This window comes from Micropterus salmoides, unplaced genomic scaffold, assembly GCF_014851395.1.
Source record: "Micropterus salmoides isolate LMB-PRFRI ecotype aquatic unplaced genomic scaffold, ASM1485139v1 Ms_hic_scaffold_1965, whole genome shotgun sequence".
Lineage (NCBI taxonomy): Eukaryota > Metazoa > Chordata > Actinopteri > Centrarchiformes > Centrarchidae > Micropterus > Micropterus salmoides.
In genome coordinates, this window is record NW_024041112.1 from 11,393 (window position 1) to 18,000 (window position 6,608).

General features: G+C 40.6%; 1 pseudogene; it reads left to right on the forward strand.

Annotated features, from left to right (window-relative positions):
• The first annotated feature begins 2,423 nt into the window (after positions 1-2,423).
• Positions 2,424-6,563, forward strand: LOC119911217 (annotated as a pseudogene).
• The last annotated feature ends 45 nt before the right edge of the window (positions 6,564-6,608 follow it).

The window sequence follows — 6,608 nt, forward strand, 5'->3', positions numbered from 1 at the left end:
AAACTTGATTTTTACAGCATCACCTTGAGATCAGAGAGTGTCATTATATGTACCTGACTACTGGGTGAAATGTTCAACCCACAAGCAAAATTTTGTGTTTCCAAGGTTTAAAGTTTAAGCTGCACAAACAATTTTAAGCAGTGAAAATTAAGAAGAAAGTGTCACTCGATCCAAATAAAATAGAGACCTTAGACTCACTATGATCTGAACAACCCTATGGTCAGCAAGTCTGCCTCGGTCACCTGAGGATTTGAACCCTGGAACTACACATTCCCACTGTACGTGACTTACTGACTGAGCTGATGAGATGCAGTTTCCACACACCTTCTCATAACAAAAAATTCTGAAAAAGTCACACACCATTCTGCTTGTTTTGATTGCGTTTCAAATATTTCCGCTCTCTTGAGTGATTTTCAGTGAGGCAACAGTGCTAACCACTGCATCACCGCGCCGCCCTTTGTACAAATCCATGCAGCAAATTATGATGTTAAACTTTTTGCAGGAGTAGTGCCCCACAGTGGAAGAATATCCCAGGACTGCTCAGCGAAGCTTGGACTGATCATCTGAACAGACGTGTCAAGTTTGGTGACAATAGCTTAAGCCAATTTTGATTTACGGGCATTTATGTAAAATTGTACGTAAATACACAAAAGTAAAAATTTATGGGGAAAAAAACAGATTGATGTATCAAAATTCTTTTGATACCATTTGATCAGTGACATCCGTAGATGATCCTGCCAAAGTTCTAGGTCGATAGGCGAAACCGTCTGGGAATAGTTTGCAAAAATAGGTTTTATAGAAAAGTAATAAAAAGTCTTAAAGATTAAAATGATGAAAGAAGTTTAACTCTAAACGAAGCCGTTTTCGAGAAAAATTGCAAAAGTTGATTGTTATAGTGCCACCATGAGGTCTATGAATGAAATTTTTTTTGCCTGAGTAGTGGGTGGAAATTTGCTTCACCGCTTGGATCCCTAATGACCTTTCTCTATATATATCTCTATATATCTATCTGGTGCATTACTCTATATTTTAGCATGCAGATAGTAAATGTATACAGTATAGCAGTTTCTGTAACTTTGTTTAGGCTCTGTGTTTTGTGTGCATGCATGCTTGCAACATGGGTTAACACAAAGTAGGCTAATGTCAAGCAGTAAGTTTCACTTTTTTATGCTTTAGTCTTTTACAATTGATAAAATCAACACAAAATATCATAACAGGGCAATGCTGAATTGATAAGACTTGTTAAATTAGCCACAAGAGCGGGATGGATAATGGTGTGTAGGCTTAGTAGGCAAGGAAGAAAGCAGATGAGTTATGGGCGGACTTGAGCTACAAAACAAGAAATACTGTATTATACTGTGACATTGTACATTAGCTTGCTGTTAATATCTTTTTCCCTCAAAAGCATCACCATCAACATTTACAGTATTCAACTGTAATTACAAATAACGGTGCATTACTGTACAAAATCACCCTTTATTTTACAGCAATTTCTTACAGTGTGTCCCTTGGGATAAAGAGTGGTCATTTACTTTTAAATATTTGCTCACTAATAAAATGAGAAGTTTCATTTAAATTGTTCACCAGTTCTACCCAGTAAAATCTTTCTTTAAAAGATATAAACTGAATATTGGTACTGAGTGTTCATTCTGTAAAGCTGCAGAGGAAAATGTTTCCCACTTATTTTGGAACCATTGTCACACTGAGAAATTCTGGTCAGACATGTGGGAGTTCATTCAGGCTAATCTCATTCCTAATGTTTCTTTTTGTTTTAAGGATGTTTTCTTTGGTGTTTCTGATTTCAGGGAGGATAAAAAAGGACCATATTTCACAACAAATCTGTTATTATTCCTTGCCAAGTACCATATCCACAAATGTACATTTACTGGTTATAAACCATTCTTCCCTGTCTTTATAAGTGAACTACATGCATATAGACTCCATAAAATATTTAAAAAACTACAAAGCTCAAAGGACTGTACAACTATTCAGCACTTATGACCTAATGGAAGTGGCTGATATTGGAACTCAAGAACCCAATTCGGTGCTATAACCTGGACTTTGTTTCGTCAGAAAGCCTTAATAAATGTTAAATTATTTTTGTACCCCTGGACAATGAAATGTTGTAACGTTATGTCTTTATTTGTTGTATGTATGTGCTGACATTCTCAATAAAGTCATTAAAAAAAAAACAGCGTGCTCATTACTCAAGCTAGTTAATGGGTAGTGATATTACTACCATAACTTATTCCCAGGTAGAAGGTTATCCAAAGGTGACTAACATTCCGAACCGTTACATAACATAAACCATTTTCAGTTCACCTATTAATCGAGACATTTCCGACAGTAACCGAAGGCACGTGAAGGCAAGTCAAACGCTCTGCCGTCACGTGACAACGGAATACATCATGTGACTGAATCAGCAATAAAAACCGCGGAGCTACTTTCCTGGTGAGCAACGTTGGACTGTGGTGTCAGGATGGTCTAAGTAGGAGGCTCGGGGTGCTTCGGGTTTTGGGACTGTTTGCCGTGTTTGACGCGGTCTGCCTGCTGGACGCCGGCATGCTCTTCCCCCGAGAGTCTTCCTCCAGAGAGGTGAAGGAGCTGAACGGGGTGTGGAGCTTCAGGGCTGACAAGTCCCCAAAGAGGAACCAGGGCTTCGAGAGTGCATGGTACAAACGTCGCCTGGCAGAGGTGAGCAGGGCTAACAACAACTTTGGCTAAATAAAGCAGGTCACTTGTTTGACAGTTAAAGTGTTTCCTTCATCTAATGTATCCAATCGAATCATAATCACTGGCAGTAATCTGTAATAGGGTACATACTGTCAGTCAGAGATGTACACAATTGTGCAGATATATTTCTCTTTCCTAGTCCTTAATCATTTAGTGACCCCTCAGATTTATCTTGTGGAGTCCTTATCGATGATCCAGCCATTGCCAAAGGAGAAAAATGACCAAGTAAAATCATCATTAACACCATATTCTACATGGTGATTGATTGTTAGTTTTGATTATCATCTAAATAGAGTAATTTAGTTACTATAAACTCACTAGAGTTTAGTAGAGCAGATCCACTGTCTTTTTCTCATTGAAATTTAATTTTTCCTAGACTGGCCCTGTGATTGACATGCCAGTTCCCGCCAGCTATAATGACATCACCCAGGACCCCACACTGAGAGATTTCATTGGCTGGGTGTGGTACGAGCGAGAGGTGGTGGTGCCTGTCCGCTGGGTCGCTGATGAAGGAAAAAGAGTGGTTCTGAGAGTGGGAAGTGCTCACTATTATTCAGTAGTGGTGAGTATCACAAACAAGCCATCGGCATCACTTACCGACACACACCTTTGATGGAGTCATTGTCTTTACCTTTTGCAGTGGGTGAACGGGGTGAAAGTGACAGAGCATGAAGGTGGCCATCTTCCCTTTGAGGCTGAGATAGGCAGTCTTATTCGCAACGACCCATCGAATGCATGCAGGATCACCATCGCTGTCAACAACACTCTGACTCTGGAGACTCTTCCTCCAGGAAACATCCAGTACCTGAACGACCCCACCAAGTAACCTCATCCAACTTGATACGAAAGCTTAAATTCATTCGCTGAAGTACACTAACTTTGATTTGTTTTGAAATAATACATAGTTTTAAAAATGTTCCCTGTTTCGCCCAACTTTTTAGAAATGGGAATCAATGGGCAGAATCTTCAAACCTACATGTTTTTCAAGCTACACAAGCAAAGCACAACACTTTTTTTACTTTAAAAAATTTTCAGTTTTAGAGAAATTGTAGGATTTTTCAACCAGTTACAGATTTTAACATTGGTGTACATTGCTCTGGGTTAAATCCTGAAGAACCGCTTATTTCTAACGGCGCCTTCAAGTGCTTTCATGACTTGCACATCAACTGATCTATCAGATGTTCTCACGCCTTCGGCTGAATTCAGACCAAACCAGGTGTTGTGGCAAAAATGCAGATCCTCCCGTTGACTTGCAATTCAATTCAATCTTTATTGTCCCTGAAGGGGAAATTCGATTTGCAATGGGGCCCACTAATTGGAACATTGGCCTTGTTGTTCTTGTGCAAGATACGAGCCCCAAATAGCTGAATGTTAATTTCTGTTTCTGATGAGCAGTTGGCACCTTAACCTCTGCCATCAGTGCACGACTGTGGGTAAATGGGACGTAGTGTAAAAGCGCTTTGAGTGGTCGGAAGACTAGAAAGGCGTTATACAAGTACACCCCATGTACTATCTGAGTGTGGGAAGTTTGTTTAGGCTGCAGCCGTGAGGATGGCCCTCACGGGGGATGCCAACTAACGCAGCGACCTGTGCCTTGCTTGCAGTCTAGGCTGAGAAATGGTGATACCATGAAGCCTCCTTTGGCTTGTGTTCATTTGTTTGAGAGAGACAGCAGTTGGCGAGCGACCTAGTCAGTAAATGAGGAGAGGGAGTGCCGGTAGCGAGAAATAAAACGTTCTTTTGTTTCTCCGCACAAGCACACCCATACGCCACACAACCCTGCTCTAATTTCTGCAATGCCCGATTTGGTCTGAATTCAGTCTTGCACAGCATCTGACCCTTCAACTTCTTTCATTAGTTTTACTTGGACTGTGATGAATTGTAAGAAAATACAGCTGCTTTTGAGTACTTAAGCTTCAACTGTCAGTTCAGTTGTATTATTTACAGTTCAGCTGGTGCTTACAGGTAACACTTCAACTGACACTTCAGCTCCTTTCACAACTTAAACTGTTGTTGGGGGGGGGGCCTTCACAGGGCCAGATGTGTTCAGGTCCTCTCGCACAGTACTTTATTCTTCCTTAAACTGTTGCGGCAAATAAAGTTGTTAATAATAAGTAATTTCAATTCAGAAAACAAATTGCGTCAAGTTGTTTATGAAGACACTTCCAAAGCTCAGTTGTGCATTCACTTATATTTTCAAGATATGCTCTTCCTGACACATTGAGATATTCCCATTGGTCCATAATGAAAACACAGAAGTCATTGACAGTTTTCTGTTTTTGACTAAATTTGCTAATTCCGGCATCTTTTAATCTGAGAATCTAGCCTTTTCTAGTTTGCTGTAATATTTGGGCGGGATTAAAATGTATACCATTAATGAGGAAATGTAATTGCTCAACAGGTACCCTGATGGTTTTTTTGTGCAAAACATCTTCTTTGATTTCTTCAACTACGCTGGCATACATCGCCCCGTATTGCTGTATACTACCCCTAAGGCTTATGTGGATGACATCACTGTGGTGACTGACTTCTTGGATAACACCGGTAAATGAATAGTTTCAGATCATCACTGGCAGTCTGCGACCAAAACATTTGTTGGAGAGTAAACTGGTAGTTCATCACATGCAGCTTTATTGAGCAAAGAGACTGTTTTCTGGTTCCTGTCTTTTTATGTTACATTGTTCAGAGTGTTGTGTGTTTTTTATTAGTTTTTTTGTTTGTTTTTTTTGCCCTGTTTTTTCAGGTCTAGTCCTATACAACATATCAGTCCAGGGTGCGGCCACTGCCACCCTGAACATCAGTTTGATAGACAAAGATGGCTACTCTGTGGCCTCCTCCAGCAAGCCATCTGGAGTCCTCAAAGTAGTAGATGTCAAGCTGTGGTGGCCATATTTGATGCACCAGAATCCAGGTTATCTCTACTCTTTGGAGGTAAGACAAGATGTTTACATACATTTCAAAGTGACTTTTTGCATAAGGTTTCTGATGTTGGCCACATAAGCAATGCCCCTAAATGGGGGTGCATGTCTGGTTGCCAGAGAGTAGTGGAGAGAATTAAGTGCCTCTAGAGCTCCCCAGGAAAACAGCAGCTATCTTGTTTTGAGACCAGGAAGCTGGAATCATTTGCTGGCTGAATTTAACTAACTAGTTTATAGTTTTAATTGCCCTTCACTTTTCTTCATGTGGGTTTACAGCACAACATCTTATATTTATAATATCTGCTGAACAAGATACAAGGAAAGAAATGTTGCTGACATCTGCACTAATATCTAGGTTCGCTTATTATCGGCCAATGGGATATCAACAAATGAGGATGTGTATACTTTACCAGTCGGCATCCGTACAGTCAACGTTTCCAGCACCCAGTTCCTCATCAACAACAAGCCCTTCTATTTCCATGGGGTCAATAAACACGAGGACGCTGATGTGAGTACCACTAGAGGGAAGCAAACCTTTCACCAAAAATCTCACTTAGCTTTGAAGCAGCAAATCTGTTGTAACATTTACAGAGCTTTCCCCTAGCTCAGTCTCATGGACATTTACATTCTGATAACAGACAGAAATCGAGTGTATATTTAAAAAAAAAAAAAAAAAAAAAGAAAGTAGAAGCAGTTCAGTAATCCCATCCTCCTTTTCTTGTGTTTGTAGATTCGTGGTAAAGGCCTTGACTGGCCCTTGATTGTCAAGGACTTTAACTTATTGAAGTGGTTGGGCGCCAACTCGTTCCGCACCAGTCACTACCCCTATGCTGAGGAGATCATGCAGATGTGTGACCGCCATGGCATGTGGTGATAGACGAGTGCCCGGGGGTGGGCATCAAAGACATGTAAGCATCACAGCTCACATCTCCGTGACCTTTGGGGTGTGTTTCAGGT